Source organism: Nanorana parkeri, unplaced genomic scaffold (assembly GCF_000935625.1).
Source record: "Nanorana parkeri isolate BGI_ZX_2015 unplaced genomic scaffold, ASM93562v1 scaffold1835, whole genome shotgun sequence".
NCBI classification, from domain to species: domain Eukaryota; kingdom Metazoa; phylum Chordata; class Amphibia; order Anura; family Dicroglossidae; genus Nanorana; species Nanorana parkeri.
In genome coordinates, this window is record NW_017308103.1 from 114125 (window position 1) to 138983 (window position 24859).

General features: G+C 43.0%; 1 protein-coding gene across 2 annotated transcripts in view; it reads left to right on the forward strand.

The window, feature by feature from the left end:
- NCK1 (NCK adaptor protein 1) overlaps positions 1-24859 on the forward strand; it is a 116092-nt gene that overhangs the window by 31125 nt on the left and 60108 nt on the right. Inside the window, exon 2 of one of the 2 annotated variants that reach the window (XM_018571776.1) lies at positions 17023-17067. The exons of the other annotated variant lie outside the window; for it this stretch is intronic. The gene's annotated coding sequence lies outside the window, so the exon portion shown is untranslated. The remainder of the gene's footprint in view (positions 1-17022; positions 17068-24859) is intronic. 2 annotated transcript variants of the gene reach the window in all.

The window sequence follows — 24859 nt, forward strand, 5'->3', positions numbered from 1 at the left end:
CCGTTTCTCCTGTGCTGACTGGAGGAACAGACGGCGGCTGGGGGGGCAAGCACAAGCACAGCTGACTCTGGCTCTAGAGAGGCAGAGTCAGCTGTCAATCAGCCGGCGGGGTGGATCCCGACATTCTAGTCGGGATCCGTTCTGGCTGCGGCTCTGCGTTGTTAGCATATATTGGGTTTTGGGTCACAGGATGTCCTCCTGTGACCCCGAAGAGAGTTATGGGCAAAAAAGGTTAGCCCATAGTTCTCAAGTGAATGTTCAGTGAGATTACGAAATAAGGTGCAACTGTGTTCACTGGAAATACCCAATGGTGAACTTTGATTTAGGCTTCTTGTCTACTAACTTCTGTTGGGAAAAACCCTATACCAATCCAAATGGGAGGAGGAATTAGGATCCATAATCTCTGCTGAATATTGGTCTGCGATATGGCCAAATGTGTCTTGTTCTAGGAATGTTCTCGCATTGGAGAACTCTTACAAGGTTTTGTTTCATTGGCGTTCTACCCCAGCTCGTATACATAAAACAATCCCATCTTATTCTCCTTTCTGTTTTCGAAGTTGCTCTGTTGTGGGCACCATGTACCATATCTGGTGGGATTGTCCTAACGTCAAGAGAGTCTGTATCAGTGTATTCGTTGGTGAATATCGTTTTGGGTGTAACCTTGTCAAGGACCCTTGGAAGTGCTTTTGCGTAAACCCATAGTACAAGTGTCCAAGCGACAACAAGTCTTGATCAATCATATCTTTATGGCTACCAAACAAACTGTTGCCAGATCATGGAAATCTCCCACCCTCCGTTTCTTTGCGGTAAAGAATCACGGGTACTATGATAAAAAATTGTACCCATTTTTGGCAGATACCCATACTAGATTCTTGAGGGTTTGGAGACCTTGGGCATCCTATACAAGCCCCCGGCATTTCAATCCTGATCTGGTAACTTTTTAGCCCTTTTTAGTTTGCTTTTCAAAAGAGTGCCCACTCGACCTATTCTCTTTTCTTTCTCTCATTCTCCCTCCCCCCTTTTTTTTCCTTTTCTGTTCTTTCTTCTTCCTTTTTTTCCTTTCTCCTTTTTCCTGGTCTTTATCTGTCTCTTTTTTTTTTCTTTTTCCATTCCTCTATTTCTATTTTGTCTTCCTTTTTTGTCCTAATGTTGGGTTATTTTTTTCTTCATCTGTGCTATTCTATTCTCTTTCCCCTCTCTCTCCCTTTTTTTCTTCCCCGCCTTATTTCTTTTTTTTTTTTTTCTCCCCTTTTTTGGTCTACTATTCCTTTTTTTTTCCCCTTTCAGGGAAATACACCTGTGCTCAATAGTTTGCCATACCCTTGGAGACTTGCTAATATGTGTACTATTATTTACACACACACACACACACACACACACACACTTTTATTTTAAGAAAACATGAGTCAGTTGGCAATAAACATTTATTGTATTTCTTATGGGATTCATATTCAGCTGTAGGTCATAACAGAATGACCCAATCCTAAAGCAAAATATGGCAACAAATAAAAAAAAAATGAAATGATCCCTGTTCAAAAGTCTGCACACCCTTAGTTCTTAATACTGTGTATTGTCCCCTTTAGCATCAATGACAGCGTGCAGTCTTTTGTAATAGTTGTCTGAGGCCCCGAATTCTTGCTGGTGGTATAGCTGCCCATTCATCTTGGCAAAATTCCTCTAGTTCATGCAAAGTCTTTGGTTGTCTTGCATGACCCGCACGTTTGAGATCTCCCCAGGGTGGCTCGATGATATTGAGGTCAGAAGACTGTGATGGCCACTCCAGAACCTTCACTTTTCTGGTGTAACCACTGGAGGGTCAACTCGGCCTTGTGCTTAGGCTCATTTTCGTGCTGGAAAGGCCAAGAGCGTCCCATGTGCAACTTTCATGCAGAAGAATTCAAATTGTCTGCCAGTATTTTCTGATAACATGCTGCATTCATCTTGCCATCAATTTTCACAAGATTCCCCGTGCCTTCAGAGCTCACACCCCCCAAAAACATCAGTGAACCACCACCATGCTTCACAGTGCGGATGGTATTCTTGTTGCTATAGGACTCCTCTCCAAACATAGCGTTTATGGTTGTGACCATAAAACTCTATTTTGGTCTCATCACTCCAATTTCCAGTGTACCAGAAGCTGTGAGGCGTGTCAAGGTGTTGGGCATATTGTAACCGGGCTTGCTTTCCAGAACGGCCTGTATTTCTCCTGAGGTTACCTGTGAGGTTTTTTCTTTGTATCTCCAGCAATTCTTCTGGCAGTTGTGGCTGCAAACTTTCTGTGTCTACCTGACTTTGCCTTGGTATCAATAGATCCCGAAATTTTCCACTTCTTCAGAAGTGAATGAACAGTACGGACTGGCATTGTCAAGGCTTTGGATACCTTTTTTGATATCCTTTTCCATCTGTATAAAGTTCTGTTACCTTGTTACGCAAGTCTTTTGACAGTTCTTTTCTGCTCCCCATGGCTCAGTATCTAGCCTGCTCAGTGCATCCACATGAAAGCTAACAAGCTCATTGACTATATACACAGACACTAATTGCAATTTAAAAAGCCACAGATGTGGGAAATGAAACTTTAATTGCCATTTTAACCTGTGTGTCACCTTTTGTGTCTGTAACAAGGCCAAACATTCCAGGGTTTGTAAAACTTTTGGGTGATTTCGGTTACGATTTAAAAAGGAGCCAAACCAATATGTGATAAAAGGCTTCATATGATCACTATTCTTAAATAAGACAGTTTGTATGGCGAGCTTGAGTTGGGCTCTGCTTAATGCAGGATATTTGTGATCATACAACCTGGATCCACCTAGTGCTGGGTTTTTGGTGGAGATGTGAGGGCACTTAGACATGATATTGTTCTTAACCCCATATTGTTCTTCTAGAGGCCGAACACTCTGGAACGCAGAATTTGTGGTGTGAACCGACCCTCTCTTGGCTGTCTCCTCTCCCCTCGCTCTCTCCCCTGTTTCTATCTGCTGTCTCTTCTCTCACTTTCTCTGCTGTCTCTCCCCTGTCCCTCTTTTCTCACTTCCACTGCAGCCGCTTCCTAGGTCTCCTCTTGTGCGTGGTGCTCGTGTGGCCGACGTTGCACACGGGGAGAGGTGTCCTGCCTCTTCCCGTCTACGGCCGCACGAAAAGATGGGGGAGAGCAGCGGGGATCCAGAGGAGAAGCCCCACAGGACATAGCTGATCGCGATCTACCAGTGTTCGCTTTGCGATCAACTGGTAGATCGCAATCGACCTATTGGGCACCCCTGCCTTTTAAAATGTGTGTTGTAAATCCTTTTAGTAATAGAAAAGTTTATCGCTGCTGAATCAGTGGATTTCTATCCTTCTCCTATATATGTTTACTTTTTGTTTCAATATTAACTGCGGCGCTGTCAGCATGTAGAGGGCAATGGCCTGCTATATACTGAGTTTTAGGTCACAGGAGGACAATAGTATTTGTCCTCCCGTGACCCTAAAGAGAGCTATGGAATAAAAATAGTTCTCCCCATAGTTCTCTTTTTAATAAAAAAAAAAATTGTGAAAGAAATACCCAATGGTGGGCAAGGAGAAATAAAACACACCCCTCATCCTGGGATTTTTGCTTGTAAATGATTAAATGATTGAGGTGAACACCAAAATCACTAAGCAAAGTAAGTGTAAACGTTAAAGTTAACAGTCTATATTCCTTTAGTAAATTAACCCCACTGTTCTAAACTTGACAGAACTATACGTGTTTGGGGAAACAATGTCCAATATAGTTGTGTGTAGAGACCATGTATGGATTTGTATAAAGGGGCTAGATATGAAAGTGACTGTCAGTCACTCAAAACATTCTAATGGCAAACTTCTGCAGAAGAAGAGTTATTTTACCCACCTCTGGTGACCCATGTCTTCTTCCTCGGGAGTGTCAGATACCTGTGGCCCCCACTATGCAGCGGTCCCATCCTAAAATTCTAGTTCCCTTGCCTGTAGAAGTAAACTTAGAAATATTTTAAAGCTGAATTCCTGGAAAAAAAATAAACTTCCCTTACTGGTTTCCTGATGCCCTAGCCCGAAACTTTCCCTGGCTCCATCTAGTGACGGGAATGCTGTGGGAACACAGCGGCTGGGTTGAAGATTGATAAATAGACCTCAGTGTCCTGTTTGTTGCATTGGGCAACAAAATGCAGACAGCATGTGCACTGTGCAGGTGCGTTGGTGGCCGTTTAAAATAAATGAATTCACAGCACATCAACGTACCTAATGGTGCCCTTATGGAAAAATCTCTTTGCCGGTTCATGAAGTTTATATGTAGTTAGTACAAGTTAGGGCTGCAACAACTAATCGACATAATCGATTATTGAAAAAGTTGTCAACTTTTTCAATAATCGATTAATCGGCTTCCGATCAGTTGGCCCTGTTAGGCTTGCTGTATATAAACTTATACTACTGCAGGTTATACTGGTACTTTGGCTTCCACAAGCCACATCTGTACCCTCTATCTTCAGCTTGGAAACATTAGAAAGTCATAGGCGTACTCTTAAAGTGGAAAATCCTGAGGTGTTACGATAAATGTCCCCTTTTAGTTAGAAGAGTAGACCTACTTATATTCCTGTTCTCAGCTGAAATTCTTGTAGTGTTCTTGGTGTTCTGGAGCTGGCCGTCTCTTCCGGATTCTTGAGGTTGGCCATCTGATGGTGCAGAGCGAGATCTCGTGCATGTGTGGTCGCTCTTCTCTCTTTCCTTTTCACTGTGGGAATGCAATATAATGCAAATTCTCTGTTTGTGGATCCCGTGCCTCCTGGGATATTTGACCTGGATCTCCCAAGAGGCTGCAGTAGGAGGATGACACGTCACATCGGCCTTGGTGACAATTGGAGAAGGGGGACACACCAATAAAAAGAAGAAAATCAGTACAATAGTGATACCTGACGCACTACAAAATGAGACTGAGCAAGGGTGATGAGATGAGCTTGACCCAAGATATAACGGATATACTCGCCTGAACCTCAGTCGTCTGGCTGTTAAACCGGTCCCTGCAGCCCCTTTCCCTCCACTCCTGACAGTATAAGGTCACTGAGGGACATGCTATCACTGGATCAGAGGCGACGGGCTGAAGGAACTGGAATAGAAACCAGCTGGCTGGGAGGTTCAGGTGAATGTCTTTATTTTTGTCCCTACCTGAAAATGAGCACTTAACCCTTGAAGTTCAGGGTAGCTGCGATGCAAGGGTTAAGAAGAATATTTATGCCCAGAGTTCTTCTTTAGGTGAGGAGTAGTTGTATAAAGCTGTGGAAAAAAAAGTTCTATTGTGTTGGGGTGCACGTGTTCTCTGAGATGGTCTGTTTTCAGCTTCTAATCAATTCCAGACCTAGTGAGGTCAGGCTGCTTGCTGTGATAAATATCCACGTGTCCATGATGGAAATGCGCACTTCCAGCCAGTTCTACATTTCTTTTTTTGTATAACAGCGGAGAGGGGATTTCTACTTTCATCTGTATGTTGGCATAGATTTCCAGAGACTTTGCAATAGTTTAAAATATTAAAAGTGAAGCACAGAAGAGCCGTCTTTAAACAGAAGGTCTCACTTTCATCATAAATCCCCCAAACTTTTTTTTTTTTTTAAGGATGGTGAACAGAACCATGCCTCTATGGCATGGTGGACAGAACCAGACTCATTCCTCTATGGCTATTGGCCATCTGTACATCCAGAGCAATGCAGGACAGGAAAGGGTCAAAAGAGAAAGTGGTCCACACATTTGGAAGTGTGAATACATGCAAAAGCTGGAGGGCAACATTGTGTTGGTGTGTTAGCACACCGGCCACTGGCAGGGGAAAAGAAGGCTGAGTCTGACTGGTGGCGAGACATTTGCCTGTACTTGTATTATCCAAATGAGTTCCATGGCCCACGCCAACATATGCACACTTGCAGTACTACTTGGCCTTCACTCTTCTACACAGAAGAGTGTTGGAAAGTCTCCCTGTGCAATAACAAGCACCTCCGCCTGTCACAGATGCTCATTATAGAAACTTCCAATAATTGCAAGCAGAGCTTGAAATTGGATCTATCACTTAATTTTTTATTAAATTGGCAATGGTCAAGTTTAGGATAGCCCTAGATGAATATCTCCATGGGTAGGATAGTTTGGAGACCTCTACCCTTTATTTGTACCAGTAGGATAAGCTTTTTTTAATTTATTTTGGATTAAGGTTGCACATAGGGAGGTTAATTCTTTCCTTTTGGTAAAAAAAAAGTTCCCTGTATGATAACATAGACGTAGAAAATGCAAAATTCCCTTCTAGGGGTTTCCCACAAAGGTCCATGAGGTCAGCTTGGAATTGGCCGGTTTCTGCCAATCATGAATCAAGAAACCCAAAAATTAGAATTGACATTTTTGGAATTACTTTACAGACTTCTGATTCACAAAGCTGTATGTAAATGTTCTTTTTCTAAATTTAAGGACATTCTCCATATTGATGCAGATATTTGCTGTCATCTATTTCAGGTCTGATTTGAGGCTGATTATTCTTACAGATGTTCTTCATTAGTAGTCAACTACATGCTAGAAAATCTCTTCATTATCAAAACTGAATATAAATGAACTTTTGAAATTTAGGAGCTGTAACAAGTTATCCTTTTAATGTCTTCATGTGCTCTGGAAGAACATCTAAAATGCAATGTAACATCAGTACCCAGAGGTTCTTTGTGTCCTGTCCTTTTTTTATTTGTCATACTATTGGGTAGCACGGAGCAGGACAGGGGGAAAAAATGCTCCTTGGGACTTAGGGCCCGGTCACACCATAAAGAGTGCGTCCCAGAGTGCTCGGCCACTGGAACACAGGTAGGGCTCACTTTGTTTTGGGGCAGGAGGGGACGTGTCGGTGCATTAAAGTCAATGGCACCGGAGCCAAGCCCGCAGTACAATCGCCGGCACCCGAACGCGTGGCACATTTCTAACGAACGCGTGGTCACCAGTACTAGGAAAAGATTTCCTTGAGTGGGAAAACGTCCAGCGGAGGGCAACCAAACTAATTAGGGGTATGGAGGACCAGAGCTACGAGACAAGGCTACTAAATTTAAACATGTTCACATTGGAGGTGAGGAGATTAAGGGGGGATATGATCTCCATGTACAAAATGTTCAATGGTGGTAGCAACATTAGCGATAAACTGTTTAAAATTAACTCCATTACAAAAACTAGAAGCCACCACCTAAAATTGGTGGGAAAAAATTCCAGCACAAGGGGCGAAGGGGGTTCTTCACAGTAAGATCAGTTAGAACTGGAACTCACTGCCACAGACGGTGATTTCAGCAAATAATGTGGAATTGTTCAAGAAACTTTTGGACGATTTCTTAAGGGGACGTAATATACAGGGGTACGGGTACTCCTAGAATGAGATCCTAATAGGTTGGACTTGATGGACTAATGTCTTTATTCGACCTCAAATACTATGTAACTATGTAACATTAGTGCCTGCATTCCGGTCCAGTGCAACCTGCAAAAAGTAATGCATGCAGCATTTTTTTGCAGATCTCACTGGACCTGAGCACTCACACTAATGTGCCATGCGTTCCGGTACCTGCGATCACACTGCGGGGGGCGTGGCTGCAGTGTCATTTAATGCATCGGCCCGTGACTTTAATGCATCGGCCCGCTCACTCTCGCCCCAAAACAACCTGATCAGGCCGGGGTGCGTTCCAGAGGCCTAACGCTCTGGAACTCACTCTTTATGGTGTGACTGGCCCTTAAACTTTTTCATCTCTGTTCTGACCCGAGCAGCTATGACATGCGGAGGGAAAGGATGGCACACAAGCCTCCAAGGGGCATTAGGAGAAAGCCATAGTTTTTCTTGCTCGGAAAAGGTTTTGTGTTTTTTAATCTAACTTGAATTTGGGTAGAACTCCCAGAGTGGAACTCCACTTTCAGTACAGGTTTGTTTATTAAAAATAAAATCTAGAACTTTTACATAAATCCATCTTTAGATTTACCTCTAAGGCCCCGTTCACACCTGACCGTTTTGTAGCGTGTCCTACGCCCGACGGACGCTCTACAAAACGGTCAAAAATATAAATTGCATTGTAGTCAATGCCCTCGTTCCCACCTAGGCGTATTTCCGCCCGTCCCTAACGCCCTACAACACGGCCCACGCCTGAAAAGGTCCCGGGACTACTTTGGGCCGTTTTGTAGGGCGTTTTCCATTGGGATAAGCCAAGTAGCCTTTGGAATCGCGCGACTTTTTTACCGCGAATCGCGGTAAAAAAGCCGCGTGACGGTCGCGCGACAGACGCGCATATTACAATACGCCTAGGTGTGAACCCAGCCTAAATCCCTTGAAAACCAACTTTCTAAGAAAGGGAGGGCCCGTACTCTGAGCCAGTCAGGACTTTATTGATTTGCACAGTCCTGTCAGTTTGACAGGAAAATATTGGGCCCGGTTTGTATCTGGGCTTTGTCGTTTTTAGGTGTTTGAGTGTTTTTGCATGCATTTTGAAGAATTTTACAATCACTTAGCTTCAGGATGTTTTAGATTTGGCCCAATGGAAAGCAGTAGCATATGTGACATGTAAAAATGCCTCAAACATGTTAAATGCTTGTGACATGCGTTTTAAGGTGTTTTGCATTGAGATCTATGGGGACCAAACACTCTTCTGCCTGAAAAGAAGCTTGTGCATTTTTTTTTCAAGATACCGTTTTTTTTTCTGCAGGCGACAGAATGCTCTGGTGTGAACAGGGACCATAGAAAACTATGTGATTCCTTGTGTTGAGTGTTTTGTAGCTTTGAACTGTAAATGCCTGTGAATAGGGTCTTGGGCCTCGTCCCCTCTGGAAAGTGATCTGCGGTGCATCACTTACATGAGGGGAGGTGGAGCAGCGGCTGCCCAGAGTCCAGGAGGCAATATTACCTCCTCCTGAATGTAGGGTTTTTGTACGGTTTATCCCAGTGGGGTTTTCTATTGAAATACCATGGCGTAACCATGTACCCATTCGGTTGTGGCCCTATTCCAATTGTTGCGTTTGACAAATGGCGCTGCTTGTCACACTTGACATGCTGTGACCCAGTCATCGGAGGAGATGATTGTTTTAGACTTTAAAAACTCTCATTTTCAGGTGCTTACTTTGAGGTTCATGGGCCAAAAATGCTCTTCTTCTTCTTTTTTTTTTTTTTTTAATGTAGCTCATGTACCCTTATGTAAACTTCAGGTGCTCATATGTGAACATGCACAATTTAAAAGCCCGAGGTTCTTGGTTACTGAACGTTTTAGAGCTTTGAGTTCTCTCAGGTGTGAATGGGGCCTTACAGCATTTTAGTCTGTCAGAAACTCTAAGACCTAGTAGGGTGGATTGTTAACCAGTTGACATCCGCGGTGTTAAACCCTCTTCCCATCCAGGCCATTTTTCAGTATTCAGCGCTGCGGTACTTTGACTGACATTTATTCCGTCATGCAGCGCTGTACTGAAATGAATTTTATACCCTTTTTTGGGGACAGATAGAGCTTTCTTTTGGTGGTATTTATTCACCACTGGGGGTTTTTATTTTTTTACTATATTAAGGAAAAATCACCGAAATAAAAAAAAAAACAGTTTCCCCTATATTAAATGATAAAACATTTATTATTACCCAATTTTTTGGTAAAATATAAAAGATGGGGTCACGTCGGGTAAAAAGACACTAAACATGTCAAGCCTTAAAATTGCGTGCGCGCGCGAAACCTCAAAAAACGATAATACCCAAAATTGGCCATAGGCGACGCTTTAAAAGCTGTTACCGCTCATCAGTTTAGTGTTATCAGTGATTGATGGCCCTAAAATGATTGCTCTCACTCCGACCTTCGTGCCGATATGTCATGTGTAGCGCAATTGTAATTTTTGCGCGCTGGGGCACCGGACGCGTATTTACGTTTATAGGCGCGTAAACGTGGGGGTGGGGGAGTTAAACATTTTGGGGGGGTTTTTTCCCCTTTTTTTATGTTACTTTTATTTTTTTTTATTTATATTTATTTTTTTTGCACTTATTGTTATTGCTATTATATAGGGGGATAACAATCCCCCTATATAATAGCAAAGGCACACTGACAGGTCCTCTTTATGGAGATATTAGGGGTCTCTAGGACCCCTAATATCACCTGTGTACCCCAAAAGAAGCTGATGAAGCAGAGATCGCGGTGTGCCGCGAACGAGCACATATAGGCGATCGGCGGGCTATGGACCCGCTGATCGCCTATATGTGTAACACCCGGTAACGGGTGTGTGCACTGATCGGGTCTTTTCTGCCCGTGCGTGCCCGCTAGGGGGTGCGCGCGAGTAGAAAAAAATTGCCGTCTGGAGACTGCAAACCCGCGGATGCAGCAGTGCCGTCCGTCCGTTTTTCTACTACGGGCGGACGGCAAGAGGTTAATCAAAATGACGGAACACTAAGGCCTCATTCACACACAACGCAAGCAAAATTGTATATTGCGTCTATGCGCGTATATACGAGCGTCTATGCGCGTATATGCAATCCCAGAATGCATCACTCGTAATGGAATTTTAATGTGCTGTACGCATGTACACGCGTATGTGCGCGTAAATACACAGAGGCGCTGCCTGGACGCATCTCTGTTCCATTCTGTTTTTGAGCAAATATACGGCTCCATACGCGGCTGTGTGTATGGAGCCATTTATTTGCATATGGTACAAGACGTATGTACGCGCGGCAGTGTGAATGAGGCCTAAATGTATGTAGTCAGCACTTCACAATTCAAATCTGTATTTCAACTGTGTATTTAGTCTTCCTGGGGTTAAAGTGACATTAATCAGGAGTTAATAGTTAAGGTACTTGAATGCTTTTTTTAAATTTAACAAATGTATCTTATTTGTGTATCACTCGGCTGTAGATCCTCAAATCCTCTCTGAATTGGTGCCGACACTGCCCTTCCTTCTGGAGGGTGACTACTTTTGTTCCCCATCGTCACTGTGTGTGTTGTAATGTAGCCACCGCTCCAAGCTCACTCTTGTGATGGACTCCAATCTCATGTTTAGTTTACGAATTTGTACTGAGATTGTAGTCCATCACAGGAGTGAGCTTGGAGCCGTGGCTACTTTACAATACACACAGGGACCATGGGGTACAAAAGTAGCCACCCTCCAGAAGGAAGGACAGTGTCAGCACCAATTCAGAGATGATTTGAGGATCTACAGCTGAGTGATACACAAATAAGATACATTTTTGTTAACCGTTAAGGTTCTTGAATATATTTTTAAGATTTAACGCCTGAGTTTAGTGTCACTTTAAGCTTTAACTAGGCATTTTAAATGCAAATGATCGTTTCTTGAAATGAAATGTTCCAATGTTATTTGTAGCAACCACCTTGTTTTATTGGATCTTTAATATTCCTTGTAAAATTCCTTTCTTTTTTTTTTTCTATTTTTTTTTCTATTTGCGCAAATTACACACAGCCTTTAATGATGTAATTGGTTCTTGAACAATCTCTCTGGTAATTTAGCAGTTATACCAGGTATTTCCTGTTATCCTAAGCAGAAATTTAGCTTGTGTAATCCCTGGTGGTCTCACTGCTGGCATGGAGCTCTGTGATCAAATTATACAGGAAGTGTCACTATTACGTCGGTGCAGTTTTTTTCTTTCTTTGTGTTTTTTATATGAAGCATTTGAGCTGTGAAATGCAAGCATTTGTGAAACCAGCCTGTATTTCATTTTGCACCTGTATTTTGGATGCTGCCTGCGGGTGCACACTGGAAGTTTCTGTGGTTAAACTCTTATTTTACGTTGTTAAAAACCTGTGAAGTTCTCCAAACCACAGTTAAAACAATGTTTTGATATGTCTGTGCTTTTCTCTGTACTCTATTTCCACTTTTGCAGTCCTATTTGAGAAAATCCCTCTATGTTTGTTTTTATTCACACAGCATACCAAAAAAACAAAAACAAACTATTTTTCACCTTTTAGATGTACTCCTCGCAATGATCAGAGATCTCTCCTCCGATCACTGGACCCGGAAGTGATGTGTACTACATCACTTCTGGTGTCCCTGTACACAGTCTCTGGCTCTTAGAGCCAGGAGATGAAGCTGGGCAAGCAGATGTCGGCTTCTTTGGGGTCCCTGGGTGAAATTAGTGGTGTGAAAGACCCCTGATGTCTCCATAAAGAGGACCTGTCGCACCTTATCTGCTATTACATAGGGCGCTTGTTAGCCCCCTATGTAATAGCAATAGGGTTAGTGTAAAATAGTGTTTAAAAGTGATACAAATTAAAGTAACATAAGAAAAATTAAATGCAAAAAAATGTTTTTTAAGTTCCCCGCCCCCCACGTGCATGCACATAGATAACACGTGTCGGTGCGCCTACGTGCGAGAAGGACAATTGCGCTACACATGTTACATATGGCCATGAACGTCGGAGGGAGAACAATAATTCTAGCTCTGTCAATCACTAAACTGATGAGCCCTATGTTTTGGGTATTGACTTTTTTTGCAGCTTCACGGGCGAACGCAATTTTAAGGCTTGACATGTTTGGTAACTATTTACCCGGCGCGATCCCGTCTTTCATATTGTACCAAGAAATTGGGTATTATATTATGTTTTTGTGCACTAAATTTTAATTGTTTTATTTTTTCCTAAAAATATGGGTTTGATAAACATTTGCACAAAAACCGTGCAACGTCAAAAATTCCAACTAGCATTTTTTTTAGTTCTACAGGGCCTCCGCTTTCAGAAACTATACCATTTGTTTGGGGGTCTGAAGCTGTTTTCTAGCCAAAAATTTTTTTTTTATCATGTGTGCGCAAATAGTAAGAAAATGCCCCGGACAGCAAGTGGTTAGAGACTGAAATCTGAGGATTATGTTTCTCTCATTAACTTAATTACATTTGAATTGATAAGCCAGGGTTGTATTCCTTTAACCTCTCACAGCCCCTCCTAACATTACAAAGCAAGAGAAGCAAGTAGAAATGTTAACCCTTAAAAAGCCTAAAGCCTTTAACAAGTAAAAGCAAGCATTTAAAATATATGTATGTATGTATATATGTGTGTATGTGTGTGTGTATATATAAATATTTTTTTTTTTGGGGGGGGGATTATGCCAATTTGGCTATGAAATTGGAAATGCATTTTAAAGCGGAACTCCGGGCTTCTCCTTCACCACCTCACACCCCCAGGGCAATGGGCTTTAAGTGATATACATTCTAGTCAACTGTTTTTGATTCCCATTATTTATAAAACTGGCCACGTGTTACCATTCTCTGTACAATATCCTTTTATACTTAGTGACATTAAGGGCCTGTTCACACGACGTCCGTTTTGTGTGCTGACCAGCTCCGTACACTGCTGCACTCAAAATGCATCCCAATGTATCCCTATGTGTTTTATGGGCTCCAGTTCTCACATGCGCAGTCCGTTCAGCTTATGACAGAAAAAATACTGCATGTCACATTTTGTCCGGTCCGGAAACGCACGAAACGCAACGAAAACGGAACGGAAAAGCAATGCAGCTAAGGGGGAAAAAAAGGAAAAAATTGTATTCTTGCTCCACTTATTATGATGTCATCAACGTTGACAAAAAATTAACTGTCAGCATCCGGACCAAAACGCGTCAAAAACGCACTGCATCAGCAGCTCCACGTCTGCTGATCAGCACCTGATCTCATGTGAACAGGCCCTTAAGGCAAAACATTTTTCCCCTCACCCCAACGTTAATGAAAGCACTTACCTTAAATGATGTCTCTTAATCCGATCAATTTCTTTCCTGTAGTTTTCAGCCTTCTCTCCAGCGCTGCGGCGAATCTCCGATCCAGCGCTAACTCCTCTGAGCTTGCTGGCACTTCCTGTCCAACAGTGTCTGCATGCGGGTGCACGCGTACATATACTTACCTTGTGTGTCTCCTCGCGTCCCGGCCCAAAATGTGAACTGATCCAGCTCTAATATATATATATATTCTCCTTGTGGAGTTGGATGTGAAAATTGCAAGGGGAGCCATTACATTTATAGTGATGGGCTGAAGGAAACAAAAATCCCTCTTCTGAATTTGGACATAACACAATAAAGCCGTCTTAGAACAGGAGGGGAATTTATCAGAACTGGAGCAGACAAACTCTGGAGCAGTTGTCCACGGCAACCAATCGGCTTCTGTTTTGTTTTCAAATCTTAACTGAACAAACTGAAGAGAGAAGTTGGTTGTTTGCCGTGGGCAACTGCTCCAGATTTTGTCTGCTCCAGTTTTGATTACCCTCATGGTAATTTACATGTCTGCATTACATACCCCAGAAATAGGAGAGTTATTTATAATTGTAGGACAGTGGGCGGAGCCTTTCAAATCATTCCTTCATGCTGCAAAGGCAAAATTTGGCTCTACTGTGCTACGCACCGATTTGGTTGATTTTTAGATTTTTTTTAAATCCTTTTAGTTCCTTCTCACAAAAACTTTATTGATTTTATACTTGCTAGTTGGACCTTAAGCCGTCTTCCATGGAAGCCATGGTTTCCATTTACTGCAACTATAATGGCCAAAAAGCCTGAAACCGTTATATCCATCAGCAATTCGGGATTTGCATTTGGCCATTGGAACATAATGCTTTTCATGGCTCTACCACTAACCTGAAATAAGGAATAATACTCAATGTTTGGGGGGGGAAATGTGTGGGGGAGGGGGAGAGATGTGATGGAATAAGATATGGAGTAACTTCTCTTCTAAAAAGGCTCTACTGTGCTCGGCGTAGTTATTTACTTACTTGGGAAATGGAAAGATTGATTTTAAAGCAGAATTCCAGGCAATGTATTAACCCTTGCAGTGGGGCTACCCCCGCAGTGACTGCAAAGGTTAAGTGATCGTTTGTGTCTAGGGCTGAAAATAAAAGTAATACTTTCCTAATCCTCGAAGCCGGCTTGCTCTTAGACTGCTCTTTCCAGAGTCTTTCCGCTGCAGCAGTCTAAAGATCCTCGATTCATGTCATCCAATACACTGTGTATCGAACATGAGGATGCCAAGGGACATACCATTGCCGCAGCGGTGGAGGGTCGGGTGAGCATAATTTTTTCTTTTGCTCGGCCAGAACGAGCAGTTAACCCTTGCAGTGCGGGGGTAGCCCGTTTTTGTCCGGAGTTCTTTAAAGGAAACCTGTCAGAAAATGTATAGGCTGCTATGGCTGACTTTCATTTATAAATGGCAGTTGCCTGATTTGTTTGGCTTCTTTAATTTCCGAGTCATTCAATTGGAGCTAGTAAGTGATATGAGAACTCTGCTGTGCATACTTGTTCTGTAGAAAGTACTGAAGCAAGAGATTGATAACGGCCAATATTGGTAGTTAGTTAATTTGAGTCTTTGCTTGATAGGTCACCTCTCTTGCCGGCTCTACAACCTCTGTTTATGGCCCATTTACACCCTAGTAATGCTGCAGAAGTGTGTGTGTTCATACAAGGCAGTGCATGCTAGGTACGCCGCCTTGCTATTCATTGTTGATGGTGTCCCAGTTCACCTCCTGGCGATGCATGCACTAGTTTCTTTAACACGGCTATGCAACGCATGCTATTGCGTTACATTACGATGTGCACTAAACATGCAGAAACCATGGCTTTAGGGCAATGCTATGGTGTGAATGGGCCTTTACACCACCTACTGGCTACAAAGTAGACTTTATGCATGGGGTTGTGAGTTTCAGTAGGCGAGCACCAATACAACTCCAATCATGCACAACTCTGACAATAATCTCTAAACTACATGTGAAAAATATTCTTCAATTCACATAATTAAAACACATTAAATGAGAACAATGGGGATACGTGGTTTTCCCCATAGTTCTCTTTAGGGTCACAGGAGGACATAAACTAACCTCCTCCCGTGACCCAAAGCTACAGCTCACGATATACTGAGACGACGCAGCCGGCATGGATCCCGACAATGCTGTTGAGATCCACCCAGCCGTGTGACTGACAGCTGGCTCTGACTATCTAGAAGAAGAGCCAGCTGTACCCGCCCCCTCCCCGGTCCATTCCTTCAGTCAGCACTGGAGGATCAGAGAGGAGAGGGGGGAATCCCTGCAGGCAGCCGTGACTGACGGTCACTGCTCTCTGCAGGGAAATGATCGAGAAGTGAGCGAGTGACTGTATGTGTTCGCTCACTTCCCGATCTATATTGAGCCGACGTGTGACAGTTTTATTGTCACACGTAGGCTCGAACTATGAGGATGAGTGATTTTCACTCGCCTCATAGTTTTCTTTTTAAGCTCTGACGTGCAAATATGCCTTTATTGTATGTAACATACCTCACGTTTTCCTCCTGGGCACCCTCCAGAGCTCCCAAATCCCAGAGCACTTTATCCAGAGCTTGACTACCCACATTCTGGTTCCTCCTGTAAATTCAGTTTTGCCGGCAAGGCGTCCATCATATTTACAGGGTTATTCACTAAAGGGGGAAGAGTTTGCAGAAGGCAGGAGAAGTGAACAATCTGGGACAACATAGCTGAATTGGAGAATTTTTTCCAAATCCACTTTGTTATCCTAGATTGTTCACTTCTCCTGCCTTCTGCAAACTCCTCACCCTTCTGTGAATAACCCTGCTAGTGATAAATAAAGAGGGGAATGGGTGTGGGCTGGAAGTGTTTGTTTGCTATCACCTGGGTGTCTAATGCAACACATTTTGTGTTAACCAGAAGCGAAAGGCTCATTTCTTCCTGTCTGACTCTTAATATATAGTATGAATAAATGTGTGCAACATCTTTTCTAGTAGATCATACCCAGGACTTACAAGTTAAACCCGAACTGCGTCTCTACAGCTGTCTTAAGCGCATGGACAAATTAAGAGACAAAACTGTGTCCTTTGTATACAGTGATGCTGGTTAGATATGACCCTCAAGGCCTCACATCCAACGTCGGGCTCTGCTGTATTAAATAGAGCGGTCTCTCAAAGTATTTGTAATGATGCCAATCTATCCAAGTATCTGCTTCAACTGCTATAACAGTGACACACCATGTTGGAATTTGCACATTATCTGCATTTCTCTTCTCTGATAACTATTGCAGTCATTTCCAAACTTTGTTGATGTCATTATTTATTTCTTTGTATTTCAGGCGGGACTTTGAATCCAGAACAGTAGAAGATTTGATGTGGCGAGGGTATGTCTTTGCCATTTTTTTTTCTTATTTTAATAGTACATCTATGATAATTGTGATTGATTGTTGTCTCTAATGAGGCGAATGGGACGGTCACTGACCACCAATGCCCACTGGGGGGGAATGGGGACACACGCGAATGTTAAATAACACACTAAGATGTAAACAAATGCATTTGTACTTTGACACAGGGTTTGATTCTTTGCACCTCTACCTTTCCATCCTTTTCTCCTTGGGAGCTTTTGACTAACTTTATGCTTTTTTACATGGCAGCGGTTTCCTGTGTTTGAGGTCCGTTAGAATGGCGTGTCAAAGCAAGTTAGATTACCATTGGCTAGGAGTATAGAGCAGATAATCGTTCAGAGGCTGTTAGATCTGCTTTGCATTGCATTTCTTTGGAAACAGCATGTGTGTGGATTGCAGGCAAAGTGGGTCAAATGTTTCATCTTGTATTTAGGCGAATGCAGTGCTATGTTTAAATGGAAAGTATATAAATATATACACACACTGATCAGCCATAACATTATCATCCGCCTAACTTTGAGTAGCCCTGACTCGTGAAGGCATGGACTCCACAAGACTGCTGAGGGTATGCTGTGGTATTTGGCACCAATCCGTCAGTAACAGAACCTTTATGTCCTGTAAGTTGCGCAGTGCAGCCTCCGTGGAACAGACTTGTTGTTCCAGCAAATCCTACGGACACTTGATTGGATTGAGATCTGGAGAATTTGGAGGCCAAGTGAACACCTCCAACCTGTTGTGTCCCTCAAACCATTCTTGAACCATTTTTGCAGTGTGACGGTGCGCATTATCCTGTTGAAAGATATTTTTGTGGCTAATGTAATTTTATATCCTCTGAACTTTAGGGAAATATAAATGGCACAAATTAAATGAATATGGGATGAGTGAAATACACATGCCAATAGTTAGAGCTGATGTGTGACACTGCAGCTGTCACACACCGGCTCTATAGATTGAGAACTGAACGATCACATATTGCTGATCATTCAGTTCCCGATCATCTACCTGCAGAGAGTGGTGACTCAGTTAGTGTGGCTCTAGTAATGTAGACCAGTAAATGTCCTGTGACCCTAGAGAGAACTAGAGCCCAAAAAGATTTGGCCCTAGTTCTCTTTTAATGCACTTCTCTGTTCATCAATCTATCTGTTTTTTTTGTTTTCTTTTTTTGGTGTGGTGGTTTATTTTTAATGCAACTGATATAAGCATCCAGATTTCACGGGGTAACAGCGTTTTGCAGTCCACACTAGAACAACCCCCAGACTAGGAGAGATCTTGGGGCTATCAACCTCTCTTCTCTAGAACAATGTGTCTGCTTGCGCTGTGCTTGTTGGAGGCTGTAGACACTGTAAAGCTTGCAATACACAATTGATTGTACAATCTCCATTAGATTTATCAAAACTATGCAATATGGGAATAATTCTAACAAGCCCCCCCACAGCTCCCGTTTTGGTTCTTTTAGTTTAATGGGCATCAGTCTAATGCTTAGTTTTGGGAGAGTGTGGCCAGTTATGGGCTTTAACCAAAAAGTTGAGATTTGTGTATCTAATCTCAGGTTTTTCGGGAGTGCCCTGGTTCTTACAGGCTAAGGCTCTATTCACACAGGAGCGGTTGCCCGCACGTATTTGGCCGGCTGAAAATACGCGGAGCCGCTCTGAACAGAAAAAACAATGCACTTTAATGTGCATTCTTCTGACTTTTGCGGCGGTTGCGCGATACGCAAAATAGTACAATCATGATCATATGGCGGATTACGCACGTTCGCAGCAAACAAGTGAATTCTGTGCAGATTAAACATTTTAGCGGTTTCGTCCCGCTCTGAAAACCGAGTGGGAAACGCAAACGCTATATGTGAGTGGAGCCTAATATAGCTCACGATCATATTATATCTAGATTAATCGATTCGTCTTTCTGATAAAGGTCAGCTCTTAAATGGCCAAGATGAGAATGGATGCTGTAATGTAGTGACCACATCGCTTTGTCTGCCAGGTTATGAGGGGACACAGCCAAATGTGGCAAAGAAACAACTGCTCCATAATGTAACTGACTGGCAGCTGTAGTATTGTATCCTTGATTGCTGTACATGAGCTGTCCTCTGCTTTACATTTCTTCACTTAATGCGGTTTGCTTCTCATGAAATGCAGTTTCCACTTCCTTAGTATACCAATTCACGAAATGTTCACAAGCTATTGTCAGTGAATTGTGAAGATTAAGCAACCTGAAAACTGCCCAATGAGGAAGTGGATAACCAATTAATTTTTCAGAATGAGGAGGTTCGAGGTGCTTTGAGAATTTACCAGCGTTTCCAGGATTTCTTAAAGTAGTAGTAAACTCTCAAACCTTTTTTTCTATAATGAATCCAAATTAAACCAATATACGTTTCTCAGCAAAGCATTGCTTTACATTTTTGCCCAAACACTTACAATCATGTTTCTGAAAAGCTGCTTCAAAGTCTCTCAGCTCAGCTTCCCTGAATCTCATATATATATATATAATATATACCGTGCACTGAGCTCTAAGGGTTAAAACAAAAAACGCGTTTTGGAACGACGCTAAGAACTGTAGTGGTTAATATATAGATTTGCCTTTTAGCACACTTCAAAGGAACACTGGATGCATTGGACTTTTTGATAGTTTAAAAAAAAAATACAGTTTATTTGTGAATGTCACGCTTAAATATGCACACCATCCATAAGGAGGCTTGGAAGCAGCTGTTCAGAAACATGATTCTAAGCGCTGGGGCAAAAATGTAAAGCAATGTTTTGCTGAGCAATGTATATTTGTTTTGATCTGGCCTATTGATCTGTGGAAATGTTTAAAAAAAACTACTTGTCCAAGGACTAAAGCGGGGGCCGATCTACTTGTCCCTCATGGAAATCTACTTGTCCTGATACAAAAAAGAAAAAAAACTGTAGTGGTTAATATATAGATTTGCCTTTTAGCACACTTCAAAGGAACACTGGATGCATTGGACTTTTTGATAGTTTAAAAAAAAAATACAGTTTATTTGTGAATGTCACGCTTAAAGATGCACACCATCCATAAGGAGGCTTGGAAGCAGCTGTTCAGAAACATGATTCTAAGCGCTGGGGCAAAAATGTAAAGCAATGTTTTGCTGAGCAATGTATATTTGTTTTGATCTGGCCTATTGATCTGTGGAAATGTTTAAAAAAAACTACTTGTCCAAGGACTAAAGCGGGGGCCGATCTACTTGTCCCTCATGGAAATCTACTTGTCCTGATACAAAAAAGAAAAAAAATGTAACCAAAAAACTGCATTTAGCAGTGGCAAGAAGAGCTTCTCATTGGTCAGTGCCGTCAGGTGACTGCGCTGACCAACGGGTGCTTGCATTTTGCGAGCGAAATTCAGAATACATGGCACAGGTACAGATAGTACACCCATACTGGCGGATGGGAAGGACCGTTCTCTGAATGGTAAATATAGCGGGAGGAGTCAGATTTGTGCAGGTAATTCCTTTTTCCAAAATTACTTGGCAAAGTGAATTTACCCTTTGGGGCTGGTGCAGACTTGGGCGACCGTGTGCGATCGCCACGAGGCCCTATTTATTTCAATGGGGTTACATCCGCGTGGTAATCGCTGAAAAAAGGTAAATGTACCTTTTTTTTGCGGCACGCACCGTGCCGTGTTTTTTTAATTGCGATTATGTGCGATTGCGCCGCGAAACTGCGCAATCTGCCTGGCGCGACTGGGGGTGCCATTAGACAATAATGGCATGCCAGCGCGATCGGCTGTGGTGTGCGATTCTGTGGCCGGCCAGCCTTGCGGTTTTGTGCGCGATTGCCGCGCGGTAACGGATCGCCCACTCCGAGCACACACAACACCCCATGCATGCGTTTATTCGCATGCAGATGTTAGGGGTTAGTTTTAATTTTAGATTTTTTTTTTGCTTTGTAATATTTTTTTATTTCATATTTGTTATTTTTCACTTTATTGCCTTTTTTATTTTGTCCTTTTTTATGTATTTCCATTTTTAATTGTTATATATTTTACTTTTCACTTGACTTTATTGCTATCACACAAGGCGTAACAAGCCTCTGTGATAGCATTTGGAGGTACTCGTTATTGACCCTGTCACCTCCAACACAGGAGTTCTAGCACAGTACTGTGCTCGTTCTCCTGTGACAGGAAGGCTGCATTCCTGTGTCGCTATTCACACGGAGCCGAGCAGAGAAGCGTTCTCTGCCCTGCTCCGTGCTCTCTAACCTAATTTGCTGTGGTCACAAATCCCCCACAAGAGGGGGGGGGACCCCGAAGACCACAGCAAAAAGGAAGCCCAGAGAGAGAGGCTGCGGGGAACTGTACACGGCCGGCCGCTGGAGAGAGGGAGAGGGGAGGGCGGTGAGTTTCAGGCAGGTTACAAGCGGTTTTGGACGGCTGTACAGCCGTTCAAAATCACTCGTACAAAACGACTCCCACACTACATTTAGCCATGCTGCTTGCCCGCAGCCGGGCTAAATGTAGAAAAAACTACTCGTCCGGCGTCCGAAACTGCCTGTCCCGGGCGTCGGGCGATAGGAATTCCAAACCCCTGATACAGTATAAGGTTGTGGTGCACTTTTAGCACAGCAGCTTATTGGGCTTTATTATACAACCATTGTGCAGATTATATTTATAGAATTCTAGAAGGCCCCTCTGTATAGTGTGGTCCTAACTCTAACCTACGAGAGTCTCCATTTTGGAGCATTCAGGATGAACTGGGTGCAGGTTTGCCAGGAGGCCACCCTCCTTTTAAAGGCACAAGAACCCACAATGAACCCGGCACATGACGATGGGGAGGGAGGGGTGTTCATTTACCAGCCCGTAGAAGCGATCGCATGGCAGCTGAGCTGCCAGAATTGCTTCTACACTAAAGTCTGCTTTACTTGTTTAAGTATAAACAGTCTTTTTTTTTCTTTTTTAAGCGAGCCCAATGCCAGTGGATGTACACTGTACCTCACTGGTCAAGAAGGGGTTAAACATCAAGGTGCAGTATCCATTGTAAGTGATTTTTAATCAGCATTTGAAACGGCCTAAAATCCTTTTGACTTTAATATCACTTTAAGCCGCTGCTGCTCCCTGTGGGTAGTAAGGTAGTTAAAAATGTCACCATCAATCTAGACTTGTGGAAGGGCGCCATGCTGGAAATATTAGACACCATTCACACTGAGCGATGTTGGAGTGGGAATCGCGCTACAAATCTCTCAAACATCAGCTCAATGCAGCTCGTCCAAAGCATTTCAATGGAACTGTTCACATCTCGCAGCTCAATGTCGCCTGCAGCTTGTAGCTCAAGCTTGTCGCTCGAACATGACCTATTTTCCAGCGGATTTTGTGCGATTTGGCCCCAATAGGCTCTGATAGACTGCCAAAAGAAGCGCCTCGTAGCGCCAATGTGCACCATAGCTCAATGTTGCTCAGCTCAAATCAGCTTTCAGCAAATATTCCACACTTCCGGTGTGTGGAAACCCTGCGGCTTGCTGCGGTTTCTCCCACCAGCTTGTATGTCACTACAGGATGTATGGTCATGCAGGAGAAACCACACTGTGTCTTACCAGTCTTCCAATACCTACATCAGCAGGGGAACTGCAAATGGGCAGTGTTTCATCAAACGGGAAAGGCAGCTGTATAGTGACTCTTCTTTTCAAAAATTCATAAGAAAACCTGGGATACCTATTCAAAATCTACTTATTTTGGCATCACCATCGATCAGGGACTCAAAACAAACTACTGAAAAAATACCGTTGTTTTGTATAGAACGTAACAGAGCGAGGGAGCCTATTTATAATTTGTCATTTAATAATCTTCATACAAAAATCCAACAAATTCAGAAATCAAAAAACCTGCTCCGCACCAGAACACCTTACCCTAACCTGGTTAGCATTGTCATTTGTCAAATAGCATTGTCAACATTGCCAAAACCATACACAGCTGTTCCATACTGACCACACTCTCTGCTCCTCATCAATCCATAGATAAATTGCATACAATTCCTAAATACAAGCAAGTGAGGAGGGGGCCGCCCCTAAATTAAGCAGCGCGCTGAAAAATATGAGAATAACACTATCCCTCATTAAAGCGGCCAACTAGTGTGTACACATACTGATGAGTTCACAATCTAGAAGTCCAGGAGCTTGTCTCTCACATACCGGTGTGTTTTATATTTTACAGCTCTTTCACAGTATTCCGATCTTAAATAGAAGTTCCTGCCCTCATGTTGTGCCTGGTCTGTCTCCAGCCGTGATTAAATCCACCAGACCCACAGTAATCTGTATGTGTGCATCACATTTGTCACATTTGAGTTAACTTTTCTCAGGCAAGTAATACATACAGTTGTGCTCAAACGTTTGCATACCCTTGGAGAATCGGTAATATTTGTACCATTTTTAAAGAAAACATAAGTGAGCTGGCAAACAAAAATTTTTCTTTTATTTCTTATGGTTTTCATATTCAGCTGTAGGTCATAACAGAATGGCACACTCGTAAAACAAAATATGGTAACAAATTTAAAAAAAAGAAACAACCCCTGTTTAAAAGTCTGCACACCCTTAGTTCCTAATACTGTGTATTGCCCCCTGTAGCATCAATAACAGCGTGCAGTCTTTTGTAATAGTTGTCTGAGGCCTGGAATTCTTGCAGGTGGTATAGCTGCCCATTCATTTTGGCAAAATTCCTCTAGTTCATGCAAAGTCTTTGGCCATCTTGCATGAACTGCACGTTTGAGATCTCCCCAGAGCGGATCAATTATATTAAGGTCAGGAGACTGTGATGGCCACTCCAGAACCTTCACTTTTCTGCTGTAACCACTCGAGGGTCAACTTGGCCCTGTGCTCATTGTCATGCTGGAAAGGCCAAGATCGTACCATACGCAGCTTTCATGCAGAAGAATGCAAATTGTCTGCCAGTATTTTCTGATAACATGCTGCATTCATCTTGCCATCAATGTTCACAAGATTCCCCGTGCCTTCAGAGCTCACACCCCCCAAAAACATCAGTGAGCCACCACCATGCTTCACAGTGGGGGATTGTGTTCTTGTCGCTATAGGCCTTGTTGACTCCTCTCCAAACATAGCACTTATGGTTGTGACCATAAAACTCTAGTTTGGTCTCATTACTCCAAATTACAGTGTGCCAGAAGCTGTGAGGTGTGTCAAGGTGTTGTCGGGCATATTGTAACCGGGCTTTTTTATGGCAGTGGCGCAGTAAAGTAAAGGCTTCTATATGGCAACTCGACCACGCAGCTCATTTAAGAACAAGTATCGTCGTAGTGTGCTCCTTGAAACAATAACACTTGCTTTCCATTTCTCCTGAGGTTACCTGTGGGGGTTTTCTTTGTATCCCCAGCAATTCTTCTGGCAGTTGTGGCTGCAATCTTTCTGGGTATACCTGACCTTGCCCTGGTATCAAGAGATCCCCAAATTTCCCCAGTCATCTTCCAGGACAGCCATCGAGATATAGGCTCCGCCTGCCTGCAACAGGAAACACATCAACCACATTAAATAAATAGACTCCTCCTTCCATCCCAAGTCAGTTTTTTTGTGTTTCCGCCGGCTACACAGGGACATCGTAATGTTTGTTGTTTTTAGGGCTCATGTTTGTTTGCCTTAGGGCTGAGCCTACCCTGCTATGCGTTGGGACCTACTCCAGGATTACCTGCTGCAGCGCATGCAGGGCTTCCCTATCGGACCCCCATCCGATTCTTGGCCAAGGTTCCCTTCCATCACTCAGGGAAGGCAACCATCCTCCTGCACGTGAGTTGGCGCCAGATGGTGGCCCCCCC